Here is a 14,531-nt window from a genome sequence, read left to right on the forward strand (position 1 = left end):
ACCAGGGCAGGAATTTTCCCCAGTTACTGGTGTCTCTGTTTCCTCTCTTGCTTCCCTACAGTCCACTCCCCTTCAAAAGGTCAATGACCTTTGAAGCTACCATCAGAGTACATAACTCTCTTGCTCAAAACTCTCCAATGCTGCTGCTCAGTTTGGAAATAAAACCCGCACCCCTGGCCCAGGACCTGGCCAGCCCCCGACTCTAATTTCCACCTTAGCTGCTCCCAGGCTATCTCCCCTCTCCCCAGGAAGCAAGGGCACCATGGTGCTTTTGGTTTCCTGTTCCTACAGCAAACCTGCCTTGTTCTACCTTAGAACAGTATCCTTCAAATACCTTGGAGATTCTTCTTGTAACTAAAACTGGGAAAATTGTGCTGCTAGCCCAAGATTTTGGCCCCAGGACAGGGATGAATAGTGCAAGAATCAGGTTTCAAGGAACGACTATATTAAAAAAAAAAGAAAAGAAAAGAAACTCGATGAAGCCGTATTCTACTCATGCGCTCTGGAGCTCAGCTCATTGAAACCACCAGTCGTGCATTTATTGTTTGTGTTTCCCATTTGCCAGAATGAAAGCCCCAGGGAGCAGCAACCTCACCTGTCTCATATTCTCCCCCACTGGAACCACACTGGAGACTTAGTGGATACAACATAGGTGAGTGAGAAAATGAGAGGAAAAAAATGGGCACTCACACATTACAATTTTACATATTGACTCACAGCTATTTCATGACAAAGTACGAGAATGAAGGATACAAATTCTAAGTTGAAAAGAAGTTTACTCTTTTCCTCTCATTTAAAGGATGCAAAAACAAAAAATGGTGACATATTCAAACCCTCATGAATCTACCAAGATAAGCCCAACTTCCTACAAATCCTTTGCAAGATTTGAGATCTTTGGCACACCCTAACTGACACAAATTTGAGACCTTTGGCACAAATCCTTTGCAAAGACTGAGGCCTTTGGCATACCCTAACTGACCATTCAAACAACTCCTCACTTCAGAAGGAATTGCTTGACCCATGGCAGTGATTTAGCTTTCGGAGAGATTTGCCGGAAGGCCATGTGATGGAGTGGAAGAGTTTTGCAGCAGTATCTGCAATGTTGGCATTTCCTGGATGACTCAGAAAAAAGCCTGTGAGTCTCAGGTTCCACAGCTGCAAAAAAAGCATAAGATCTGCCTCGACTTTCCTCTTTAGCATCTTTGGAGGTGTCAGATGCTTATCAAATCCTGTGGACTTTCCTGTGGAGGGAAAAATGTAGCGTAGATATGAAGTACATCTACCTGTTTCATGGTCTTACCTGTGTGATTAAGTTAAAATGTGACATACTCTTATTTCTGCAAGATACTCTCTTCCTCAAGGAGCACAGTATGATTATTTTTACCAGCCCACAGAAACCTGAGGTCTAAAAGTCAATAAATCTGGGAGCAAGACAAAGAGGAACTTAGTTGAGACTCTGGCCTTGTAGAAATCTAGGAGATAATTCCAGCTAAGAACCAGGTTGAAAATGTGGATTCAGTTTTCTGAGTCAGTGCTCCATTATATATTCTTGTGATTTTTCTTGATTTGATACAAATTCCCAAAACATCCAATTCATTCCTATTAAAAAGACTACATAAAGACAGACTACAAAAAAAAAAAAAAAGACTACAGCAGTGTCCAGGTGGCCCCCATTTCTGGCATCACTTAGACTACCTCTTCCTTGACTACGTGAACTAGCATATTGTCCAAAATTTATTCTCCTTCCACAGTAAAGCTTAAGTAGACAGTGGTGGCATTCCTTGCTCATTGTCTAACTCACATACATTCTTCTTTGTTTACAGAACTCTTGATTATTTTCAAGCAGCAATACACTAGCCCCAAGCAATGTACTCACTTGTCCAGCTTCTTAGAAGTTCAAAATACTGATACGGTACAGTTCTACCTAGTAGGATGAAAGTCAATGTCTATTGGGAGCCTCTGGGACAGGTTTGCTTCTGTGTGAAGGGGTAGACGCTAATGGCTCCATCCCTCCCTTGCTATCTTGTATAGGCGGCAATAGATGCAGTGGCCACCTGGTAACCACAGGAAGCCACTCTTGTCTTATCTTGACAAGAGCCCTGGTACAGAGGGCATAGCACTAGAGTGAAAGAGTTTGAGTTAGAGATGACATCCTGAGCAAATCCACACCAGAAAGTGCCAGCATCTAGTTTTCTTGATGTCTGAGAACAAGGAACATCTATTTGTTTATCACTGAAATTAATTCATGCAATAATCATAGTCAAAATTATTACTAAGTGACACAATGACCATATTATCTGAGAGTAGAGAAATTGTTCTATAAATAGAAATAGCCTCCTGGATCATTACAAACGAAAGGTCCCCCCGGCTTCCAGGGAAAAACATCCCTAAATCATCTCCACCATTAGTCTCTATTCTTCCTGGTTTAAAAACAGAGATCAGAAATATTCCTTACAGCTTGAATCCTTAGCCCCCACAGCCTCATTGTGTCCCACCAGCCAATTCCCTCAGCCCTTCCACATCTGCCCTTTGTGATTTTCCATCCATCAGTCACTTGCTTTGTCCACGTTTACAATTTTCCAAATTCTGCCCGTTTCGATTAGATGCCATGGTGGCAGACATAACCCGGCAGCCGCAACCTGCAAGGGGCTAACATCAGAGGCAGCAGGATTCCTGCAGGCTCTGTTTCCATGTATGCCATCCTGAGTCCAGGACTAGATAATTTCACTCATCTAGAAAATTAAGGTGAATAAGAGAATAGAAAAAACTTGAATGGCATATGGTCTAGCTTCCTGAATTTGTGTGATTATCCATTATCAAATAGCAGGCACTGAGTTATTAAGTCTATTGACAGATGCAATGTAATTTTCCTCAAACAGATAACTGATCCTGGAGCTGATAAGGTCTGAATGTGCAGTGCATACTCCCTCATATTTGGATCATTCCTCACGTTCTTCATTCAGTGCCCCATGTTATTAAATTACTGGTACAAATATATACACAGACACAGAGTAAAGCAACATAGAAGGCCTTAAATTTATACTCATTTACTTAAAATTTTCTGACTCTGAGCTGACTTTCTAGTCTTGGGAACAAGAAAAATAAAAATAAGTAGGAAAATTACAACATGATATGTTAAAAAGATATCTGGGTCTAGGAAAGATTTGAAATAAATTCACAGAAATATGTGAGAACGGGTTCCAAGTTTAGACCATTTTAAAGATTTCAAAGTTTAGAGACAACACTGTTGTGATACTTCTAAATGTGTGAAGGGCTTGCCTTTTCCTTTTATAACCCCTGGCAAGGAGGTTCACATTCCAGTAATAAATCAACACTGAAAAGTAACTCAAATTACAAAAGCAAAATAAAGTCATTGGGACAATACCTAATACAAACTGACTGAGAAGATATTTTAGAAACATTTGAAAAACTCTCCTCTGAGTATACACAGTAGGCACTCAAAGGGCAAGCCTGTTTCCAGATTTTATTTTCTCCCATGAGTTGAGTCTTTATTCTGCAGAACTGAAGTTCCATAGAACATTTCAGTTCTCAGAGTTCTACATGAACTGCTGTTAATGTAATAGATTTAGGAATGATTTTGTTTTCAGAATTCCTCTTCCCTACTTGAAGGACCACATTCAGACATAAGTTGGAAGAAGATGGAAGAAGAAAGTAAGATGGAAGAAGAAAGTAAAAATATTAATTACCCAGAGCTGCCTGGATCCTGACAGCTGTGCTGAATGTGTGGGACACTGGTGGAGGCTTCCAAGGAACATCAATATTTATTATGAAGATATGCGTATTGATTGAGCTGTAAAATGATTCAAGTAATATATGCCATCCCAATAATTGAGTTCCATTCAAAAGAACACCAATGTAGCCACAATGAAAATTGAAAAAGATGATTTTGATTTATTAAATTACTCTATGCAGCCACAAGATATTGAACAAAGAGAGGAAAAGTTAATACAAGTCTAGGGTCTTGCTGCCTTAAAAAGAAGGACCAGAGATTGTATTGTGCAGCATAAGTAAGAGGACTAAAACCAAGCAGGATCCTATGGAGCTCTGGGGCATGGAAGCCTTTCTGTCCGCCTCCAGCCTGCATGAACTCCTCTGAGTTCCAAAGAACAGATTAGGACAGTTCACAAGCCATATGGGAAGGGAAGGGATGCAGAGAGAAGGGAGGAACTGCCAGGACACGATACTGCAGCCTTGGGGCATGGTCCTGGTTCCACAAAACAATATCTTTAAGCCCTTTGTAGAATAAAACCCAACAATGGCATTCTTCATACCAGAGAAGACCATTTTAGGCCAGAATAAAATAACCAGAGAAGCTCTAAGATTACCTGATACACCCCCTGATCTTATCCACAACGCTACCCTTAAACCATTGCCATAAAACTCCTCACCAAACTCCCCTGGGTTGGGACACAGAGTTTTTGTGGGCAGGAACCTGCTGTGTCCTCCTTTGCCTGGCAAAGCAATTAAGCTATTTTTTTCTACTTTACCCAAAGCTCTGTCTCCAGGATTCAGCCTGGTACTGGTACACAGAGACCAAGCTTTCAGCATCAGGATCTGGTCGCACATTAGTTGGAGGATAGATGTTCTTTTGAAAGAGCATTTGGTGGCCCTAAGGCTGACCACGAGGCAGTATCTTCTTCCTTGAACAGCCCATCCCCTTTCATGTCCCTTCTCCCATAAAACCTTCCCTGATCACTCCAAGTTTTCTTTTTTCTCCTTTCTCTGAACTCCTACATCTGTGGGTGGATATGGTGATAAAGGTAGGTAACAGGTTGAAATTCATATTTAAGAAAACTACGTAAAAATCCTCAACCAGCCAGAATTCCTCCACATACTTTGTATAATACAGGACAAATCTCATGTATATCATGTACATTCATGGAGGATATGAGGTCAGTTGGCATGTTTTAAAGGACTTTAAGAGTCTGTGTCATGGTCAGTAAATGCGTCTCAGCTTTTTCCATTCTCTCTATCTTTAGTTACTAGTGCAAATTCATATTCAGATGGGGAAGGCTGCCTGTGATATTATAGAGTTATCTATTATTAAAGAAACATATACTTAACTTCATAATACCATCATTACTAGACATAAAAGTAAACAGAAACAGGTTTAAATGTAGATCAAAACAAAGAGATTTTATGAAACTATCAACCAAAAATGTTAACTTCCCCCAACTAACCTATCTTATTATTTTTGTTAATAGGGATATATCAGGTTGAACGGTGGCCTCCAAAATATAATCCTCCAAGAATCTTTAACATAACCTTATTTGGAAAAGGGAGTAGTTGCAGATATAAATTAAAGATCTTGAGATGAAATCATCCATCTCGAGATTGTTTTCCAAGTGAACTCAAAAATCTAATGACAAGGGTCCTGATGAGATCTAATGAAAGAGACACACAGAGAGAGGAGAAGGCCATATGAAGACAGAAACGGAGCTTAGAAGTATGAGGCCACAAGTTAAGGAGCCCTGGAGCCACCAAACCTGGAAGAAGCAAGTAAGTATCTGTCCCTAATGCCTTCAGAGGGAGCTTGGTCTTGCTGACACTTTAATTTCAGACTTCAGTCCCCCAGAAATCTGAGAGAATAAAGCCACCACATGTGTAATAATTTGCTGTAGCAGCCCTAAGAAACTAATACTTCATGTTTTATTTGATTAAATGTCACTCAATAAATGCAAATAATGTATAATTAAAGATAACGATTTTTCAACAAGGCATTCAACAAACACATAGTAAGTGTTTCCATGTGTCAGGCACTGTGTATGACTCTGAAGATACAGGAAACATTTTTAAAGATGCTCTCCTCTGAGACCCTCATGAACCTTACAGTGAAATCTGAAAAGATGTTTTTTTCCCCAGTTCCTATAAAACAATGGAAAGAAATATCAGAGATTTTAAAGAAGAGAATATTACCTGGGGTGGGTGGATGGAGTTCTTTTGATATAAAAGTTCTTTTTTTATCAGAACTAAGAGAAGGCAATTTTAATGTGCAGAAAAGATATTGTCACTAAAGAGCTCCACAACGGCTTAGAGACATTCAGTTCAAACCCAGACCTTATCAGTCCCCGAAGATGCAATTGCTTTCCATGTCACCTGTTAATTACAAAGGAAAGAAGAGCAAACCCGGACAAGAAAGACCTGAACGCTTTCCCAAGTAACTATCCTAATAAAAGAGATCTTTTCCACTAACATATTCAAAGAATTAGAAAGTAAAAGTGGCTTCGAGTCTTCTGTTGTTTTTCTACATTTTCCAGATGATATTTTGCATTATGATGTGTCATCCCATGTTGTATCAATCACATTACAATATGTCACTTAATGTAACATAAAGCAAAATGATTGACACAATCTACTAGGGCTTGTCACAACATTGCATGTCAACCAGGACATTTTTATGGGTTTGGTAAAGAAAAAAAAAAAGTTAACATATTTCACAGAACATCGCACCCAAGGTACAGCGGGGAGGGGAAAAAAGGCTCCTTTGAAGATTTTTGCAACATTCCCGTGGAGGAAACTGATAAACATCTGCTAAGTAAATGGAGTCAAAAGTCATCCTTGTACACATATCAAATGGGCACAATAAACTATTGCCATTCTGTCTCAGGTTCATGGTCAGCTCTTACTGCTCCCTGTTCTTGCTTGTCACAATTAATCCAAGATGCCTTAGAAGATCACCTTTAAAGGAGGGAACAGAACTGTCAAACCAAAGGCTCATGGCTGAACCAAAGGAGACAGTACAGGTAGGCAGGACTTGGGAATGTTCTAGAAGCCATTATTAGAGCATATGTGGCTGCAGGAAACCACACAGAATGACTTATCAGAAGGGGGACGTTATTATGAGGACATGGGGAGTTCTCAAGAAACAGAGGATATGGTAGAACTAGACCTTGAAAGGACTAGACACAACAAATACAAATCCATCTGTATTCCCTCATCACTCCTGTTTCTGCTGCTCTGTCCCACCTATTTCTTTTGGTCATTCTACTGCTGCTCACCCATTTGGTAGAATTCACCCTCCGTGAGGATGAGCTTTACAAGATAGAGTCCCAACCACAAGGGAGATTTTAGTGCATATTTCTTGATTTCCTCTGTGGGATGTAGTTACCCCTCTGGACACTATTCCAGTTTCCCAGCTTGCAGTGCTTGAGAGATGGACCTTACCTCTACTCTAGCTGCTGCCGCTAAGTCGCTTCAGTCGTGTCCGACTCTGTGCAGGAAACTCAGTTGGCTTCAGTCAACCAGTGGATTCCACGTCCCTGGCCAGTGATTGGTTCACGGAAAGACATAGGCCTAAATAGCTACAATTAGACTGAATCTAGGAAAGACTTGTCTAGAAAGCTAGGACATGGTCTCACTCTTCTGCTCCAGGTCTATCTGAGTGAGAATGTGAGTTTGGAGCTGCTGTCACCTGCTACCACAAAGGGAGTAACCTAGAAGTTTGAGCCAACTCAAAGGAAAGGAAGCCAAGACTTAGCTGACATCTTTTTGAGTCCTCAATCAAATCACTCCAGCAGCCCAAGTTTCTTTGTGAGCAGTTCGGGTACATGAGTCAACAAAATACCTTTATGCTTAAGACAGTATATTAAGTTTTCTGTTCCTTGAAACCAAAAGAATACCAGCCTATGTCAAAGACCAACTTACTATCTTCAGAAAACTATCTCTAGTCAACCTAGCTTGAGCCAGCCAGTCTAATTAATTAGCAGGTCAAGAGTACAACCATACTTGCTAGGTGCCAAATTTCATGGACCAGGTGGGAGAAGATTTCTCAGAAAAGGGGGAAGGGTGGCATCTTGAATAAAATCTATTACCAGTGAAGATACCCATTTACTGGGTAAGTCTGGATACATAGGCCTCTCTGCTTGGCTTTTTTTTGTCTTGTTTTGTTTTTCATTTTTAAGCTGGTTTGTCATATCTCTGCACTTTAAATTCTTCCTGGTATGCCAATGAGGGATGAATTGACTACTCACTCTAAATAGGTTTTCATACCTCACAGACAGGTTTTCACAAGAACGATATATCCAGATGACTTTTGACATTTTTCACAACTCTTTCCCTTCCCTCCCTCTGCTGCTACTGTTTGTGCATGGAGAAATACAAGGGGGGAAAATTAGATTCTTCCATTTTATGACTGCACGTTCCCTCCCTACCCCACACTCCAAGCTTCTGTGGAAATACTCCTCTAAGAACATCCTCTTTCGAGGCTGGTCATGTGGTTCATCCCCTACTGCTGGAGGTGCAAAGACTCAGCCTTTCTGGCCTTTCCGGATGAAACTTTGACATGATGTAGCAAGAGGTTTAAAACTGCTCATACCCTTTATGGAAAGAATTTCTCTTGGAATTTTACAAGAAGCAAAAATCAGAATCATGCATACAGAATTATGAGCTCTGTTTATTCAAGTGTTTTGCTTTTCCATATTATTTTTATTGAAATATAATTGACACACAATATTATATACCTTACAGGTATATAATATAATGATGCACAATTTTTAAATGTTATACTAAATTCATAATTATTATAAAATATTGGCAATATTCCCTGAGTGTTTTGCTTGCTTCAAATAATTTTTAAAACCTGGCTCTGTTGCACAATGGATAGTGCGTTGGACTTCTAAAATAATGATTAAAAACTGGGAACAACTGAATGTTAAAAAACATTGATCTTGTTAAATAAAAAGTATGATTTATCCTTTTGACAGGATTCTATCAATATTAAACAATTAAACTCTTATTTTGGAGAAATACTTAAGGAAATGGAAAAATGCATGTGAGGCACAAGTGAAAGAGGCAGTTACCACAATATATATACAACATGATGATCAGTTCCACATACATTCACATAAACTCAAACTGGAAAGAAACTGGTATTGATTGTGGTTACATCAAGATTCTCAAGAGTAGAATTATGAATGGACTTTTTTCTTTTTGACGTATTTTTCTACATTTTTCAAATGAATGCACAGTGAATAAATACCACTTGTAAAATCTGCAGGGGTATTAAGAGCTCATCCTATTTTTGTGGATGTGAAATAGAGTTCATTCTCTAAATTTTGGTTTTAGAGACATTAAAAGCATGTCAACGTAACACAGTTCTGAGACAATATCAATGCTCCACACTTCAGTCATATTGAAGAAAATCTAAGAATAGCTGAAAACAACAAAAATAAACATTACCCACATAAATAAGGAATGGGTTTGGTTGTTGTTGTATTTCCTAGCTGAAGAATTTTATTTTTAGCAGAACGGTGTTCACTTTCATTTCTACCTTTGAAACGCCTCCAAATCAAAGGTCAGAACAACTTCCTTTTTGCATCACTGTATTATGGCAGCTCTGTGATTTATAACTCTGATTATATGTTTGTCTCCTCCAATATGCTAAAGCGAGTGAGGTCAGAGATTCTGCTTTCACTCCGTTTCCTTGTTTTGGTGGCTTGAAGTCAAATTATTCATATTACTTTAATGCAGTTTTGTTTAGCTTAATTATATACTGAAAGTCTGGTACACATAATTAATCAATGCATTGCTAGTGACTGTTGAACAACCCGTATCTGTTGGAAATTTTATTACAAAATACCGGATGTGAGGGGAAGGCTGACAGGAACAGATGAGAGAGAAAAACCATGCCATCTCTTCCTTAGACCAGCATTATCAAAGCGGTCGTGTATGTTGAGAGAAATCAATTTAGTTTTACAGATTTGGCCTCACTTCTGGAAAACCCAAAATATATCTTCTATTGTTCTTTCTCCTCCCAGGCAAAAACACCCAGAAGACCTGCCTCAAATATTTTGACTTCACTTTACACAGATAAAAAGACGCATTGTTGTGCAGATCACACAAAAATCCTAGGCACTATTGGTGTGATCATATAACCCAGCACTTTCTCAAAACCTTCATCTTCTCCCCAGTATTCAATCATTAGTCTTAATGCCTTCTCCTTCCTTTCATAGGAGAAAGTGGGGGAGAGAAATGGCACTGCAAATTTTTTTCCCAGTAAAGGTCTTTTGTTGTTTGTTTACTGCCTTAGATTTCATGGACTTTTAAGGAACTCTATTTTAAGAATGTGTTTAAATTTATTTTTAAATTTTAAAGTTTGTTTCATCATACATTGCCATGAGGAGGTAATAGACATTAGCATCTAGTGCTTTCTTTAAATTAGTTTTTATTGGAGTATAGTTGCTTTACAATGTTGCATTAGATTCTCTTGTACAGCAAAATGAATCCACCGTACATTTACATACATTCCCTCCCTTTTAGACTTCCTTCGCAATCAAGTCACACAGAGTGTTAAGTAGAGTTCTCTGTGCTGTACCGCAGGTTCTCATAAGTTATCTATTTTATACACAGTATATTTTGAGCACCTCTTTAAATGATAAAGTTCCATTTGTCCATCATTTAACTATCTTTACCCACTGCCTACTAGGAACCAGGCACCAGGCTCAGCTGTAAGTTTCATTTGATACAAAATAAGGATGCTTTTTTCTACCCTGAAAGAGCTTATAGGAGAGTGATGGAATAACCAAATAAACCCAGGGCTATGTGTAGTGAGACAAGTGCTGTTACCAAGGAGGGCGGGGGTCCATCCAGCACCCCAGTGATCCAGGAAGGCTTCCCCGAGGAGGTGACACTTGACAGCCTTTCAAAAGATAGATATCAGGCAGCTGGGATGTAAAATGCAGCCCTTTAATTTCCTGGTTCCTCAGTGATTCTTACAGCATTATTAACTCCATTCCAGAAATGAGAATCCTGAATTGCAGAGAGGTTAAAAGATGAACAGTGTTACATGCCCAGAGAGTAAAATGTCTAGCTGCAAACGAGCAGCCTATATGCCAACCTTTGCCCTTCCCACTGAGTCAAAACAAAGAACCTATCGTTTTGCTAGGGTGTGCAATGCCACAGAAGGCACTTCCCAGAAAGTGCATTATTTGTAAATAAAGATCTTTATTACCTCATAGAGATATCAAGTGAACTTAGAAAACTGCTTCCTCCAAGCACTTTCCTCAGCCAAAACCAATGCAGCACACGGTAAACACCGGCCCGAGACGATGATAACAGGGAAACTGGGAATCCCAACACACATGTTCTTTTCCTTCCCCTGAAACGCTGATCATTGTGTGATGGGCTCCTGGGCACTGACCTGGTTGTTTCTCCATTTTGCATAAGCCCAATCTTGCACCTGCAACCAAGTCCCTTTTCTCTTCTGCTTCATTGTTACCGTCATTGCCACAATTCAGCCAAGAAGAAAATATGTCTGTACTGACATGTCACTTTATTTTGTTGTATTTACTAAAAACAAGAGGGAGAAAGAGACAGAGCAGAACTTAAACTAGCAGAAATTAATTCTGTTTGACAAAACACAACAAAATTACAAAAGCAGTCAAATTCCACAGAAGTCAACCAAATATGAAAAGGCTGGGATCCAAATATGCTTCTAATAGGACCATTGGCTTTAAGAGCTGTCTGTGGCCAGAATGATTCACCATCCCAGGTCCCAGACACATTTCAGCTACTTCAAGAAACAGAGACGGGAGCCTTAAGTAGGACATCTGGATTTGGTCACCATTGTGATGGTGATTCCCTGTCATTACTCAGCTGGTTTTCCAAAGTGAAGACCCCATCAGAAATGGAGAGCACGCCTCAGAATGGGAAGACCTGACACTCTCAGAAACACATAAATGATGTCTGGAGTCCATTTCTGGGCTCCCCATAGGTCAGAAATACGCCCGTCGCAACTTCATCTTGTCACACCTTATACACTACTGATATTATGTAAAAAATAGATAACTAATGATTACCAACTGTATAGCACAGGAAACTCTACCCAGTGCTCTGTGGTGATCTAAACAGGAAGGAAATCCAAAGAAACAGGGGATATAGGTATACATATAGCTAATTCACTTTGCTGTACAGCTGAAACTAACACAACATTGTAAAGCAGCTATATTCTAATATTTTTTTAAGCGACTATAGGAAAAAAGTAGCAGAATATTGCCCCAAAATTTAATAAAACAAAAAGTGTGAGAATGGGAGAGAAAAGAAAATGTTTCCAGAGACCAATAATAACATTTATATTGAGGTTTCCATTCTCTCCCCAATACAAATGTCATCTCATAGCTGTTGTTTGTGGTGTTATTTGTTTTAACTTTACTGTTAAAAAAATTTTAAGCAAGTGTAATTGAGTCAAACTGCAATTTGAACGCAATCAGTTAGAAATGAGTATGAATACAATCTCTCAATTATTTGTCTTATTCAAAAATTTGTGTTTAAAAAAACAGTAAAGAATTTACCAGCAAGGTATTCCCTGTGTGTTGGAGAATCATGACTCTGCTATTCGAGACTGTTAAACGTGAATACACTGCCATGTAACCAATGAAAAGACACCCTGCCCTCTTTGTGGTGTCATTCATGATCCTTGCTCTGTACCAAGACACTGTCTACTTCCAATGGGCCAAAGAACCCCACGTAATGACCCTTTTATCCTTAACCTATCAAGCATCATTTATAATATGTTGGTGTTTTGTATCCCTCTCCTAAGAGGGCTTGCCAGGTGGTGCCAATGATAAAGAATCTACCTGCCAGTGCAGGAGACGCAGGCTCAATCCCTGGATTGGGAAGATCCCCTGGAATAGGAAAAGGCAACCCATTCTAGTATTCTTGCCTAGGAAATCCCATGGACAGAGGAGCTTGGCAGCCTACAAAAGGTGTCAGGCAGGGTTGCAAAGAATCAGACACCACTGAGCACATGCACGGATCCTAAGAGTTGAAATGCAATTGAAGATTAGAAAAAAAAATGGAATATTATTTATTAGCTCTATACATTCCAGAATAAACCCACATCTGAATAAAGAAGGGAATGATATTACTTACAAAAAAAAATAGATTCAGATATAGAAGACAAACTTATGGTCACCAAAGGGAAAAGGGGGTGCAGGAGAGATAAATTAGGGGTATGTGATTAGCAGATACCCATTACTATATATAATAGAGGTAATCTAAACAGTAAGGTCCTCCTGTATAGCACAGGGAACTATATTCAACATCCTGTGGTAAACTATAATGGAAAATATTTTTAAAGTGTGTATGTTTATATGTCTATAACTGAATCACTTTGCTGTACAGCAGCAATTAATGTAACATTATAAATAAACTATACTTCAATAAAATAAAATTTTTAAAAAATAGATAACCAACAGGGACCTACTGTAGAGCACGGAGAACTATACTCAATATTTTGAAAAAACTCATAATGGAAAAGAATCAGAAAAAGAACATATATATCCGTATAAATATACATGTGTACATGTAAGTGATTCACTTTGCTGTACACATGGAAATAACACACTATATATTAATTTTATAAATATAGTAAATCAACTATATTTTAACTAAAGAAAGAATGAAAGGAGAACAAGAGTAGAAAGATATTTGGGGTCATGATGGGAGTTGGGGTGGGGTGTGCACACGCATATACACGTGTGCACACGCATATACACGTGTTCACATGCTCCCTCCCTCCTGCATATGTTAATCCAGACCCCTGGTCCTGAAGAAAGACAAAACATGATCCTCACTCATTTACAGTTAATCTCAAAGGTTAATTTTGTTGCCTCTACGCTGTAAACAAAGAAGAGATTTCTTCCCCGGCACAGGGTCTTTTGCCATCCACGAAACAGAGAAGAAAGTCAGTGCGTCCTGAGGATTAGGGAGAGGTCGGAAGATCCGAAGGGCCTGGTGCTGACAGATACGCTTATTAAAAAGCGAGCTCTGGTGGCCAGGCTGCCGCTGATGGCCTGACACGGCCAGACTTCAGAGGACCAGCGCACAATCAGCGGCCTGTGCTGCTCTGGGGACAGCGGGCACGAGGGAGCCTTTTCTAATTTGTCAAAGTTGTATCTAATTCCACAGAACAAAGTTCTCAAAGAGAGATGAGCAGAATCCACAAATTATTGTTCATTCACCGAGCCCGAGATAGAGAGATAGAAGCCCCGCACAGCTAGGGTTTTGTCAGGTAATTTGACCCCTGCCAGGAGGCTTTGGGTAATTCGGCTTTGTGGGCATAAGAGTTTCCCTTGTTTTTTGTTTAATAGGATTATTTCTCAGAATATTAAAAAGATAGCATCAACATCTTTCAGTGGCCCCATAAACTATCTCTGGAAATATAAAAAGAATGGTTCAGGTGGCTTCCTTACTCCTGATAGGAGGGACTTTTGTTCTCTCACAAAGCCAAAGGTTAAAAAATGTGGTTTGATGAGGGGCGTGCCTGGAGCAAACAAAGCAAAATGTGAAGTGTTCTGGAAAAGGTAATGTTGTTCAAACTTACCTTGCCCATCGAAACTGTTGCTTGGAAAATGAGACTGACTTAGAAGTTCAAACTCTGCAAATTTAGGGGTTGTTCCCTGAAGGGAAAGCAGAGACACTGATAGTTCCTCTGTGTATGAAATGGCCACCAAAAGAAAACACATTCTCTAAAAGAAAATATATTGAACAATCTGGAAGTCTCCAAGAAAATA

The sequence above is a fragment of the Oryx dammah genome, unplaced genomic scaffold (assembly GCF_014754425.2).
Source record: "Oryx dammah isolate SB20612 unplaced genomic scaffold, SCBI_Odam_1.1 HiC_scaffold_25, whole genome shotgun sequence".
Taxonomy (NCBI): domain Eukaryota; kingdom Metazoa; phylum Chordata; class Mammalia; order Artiodactyla; family Bovidae; genus Oryx; species Oryx dammah.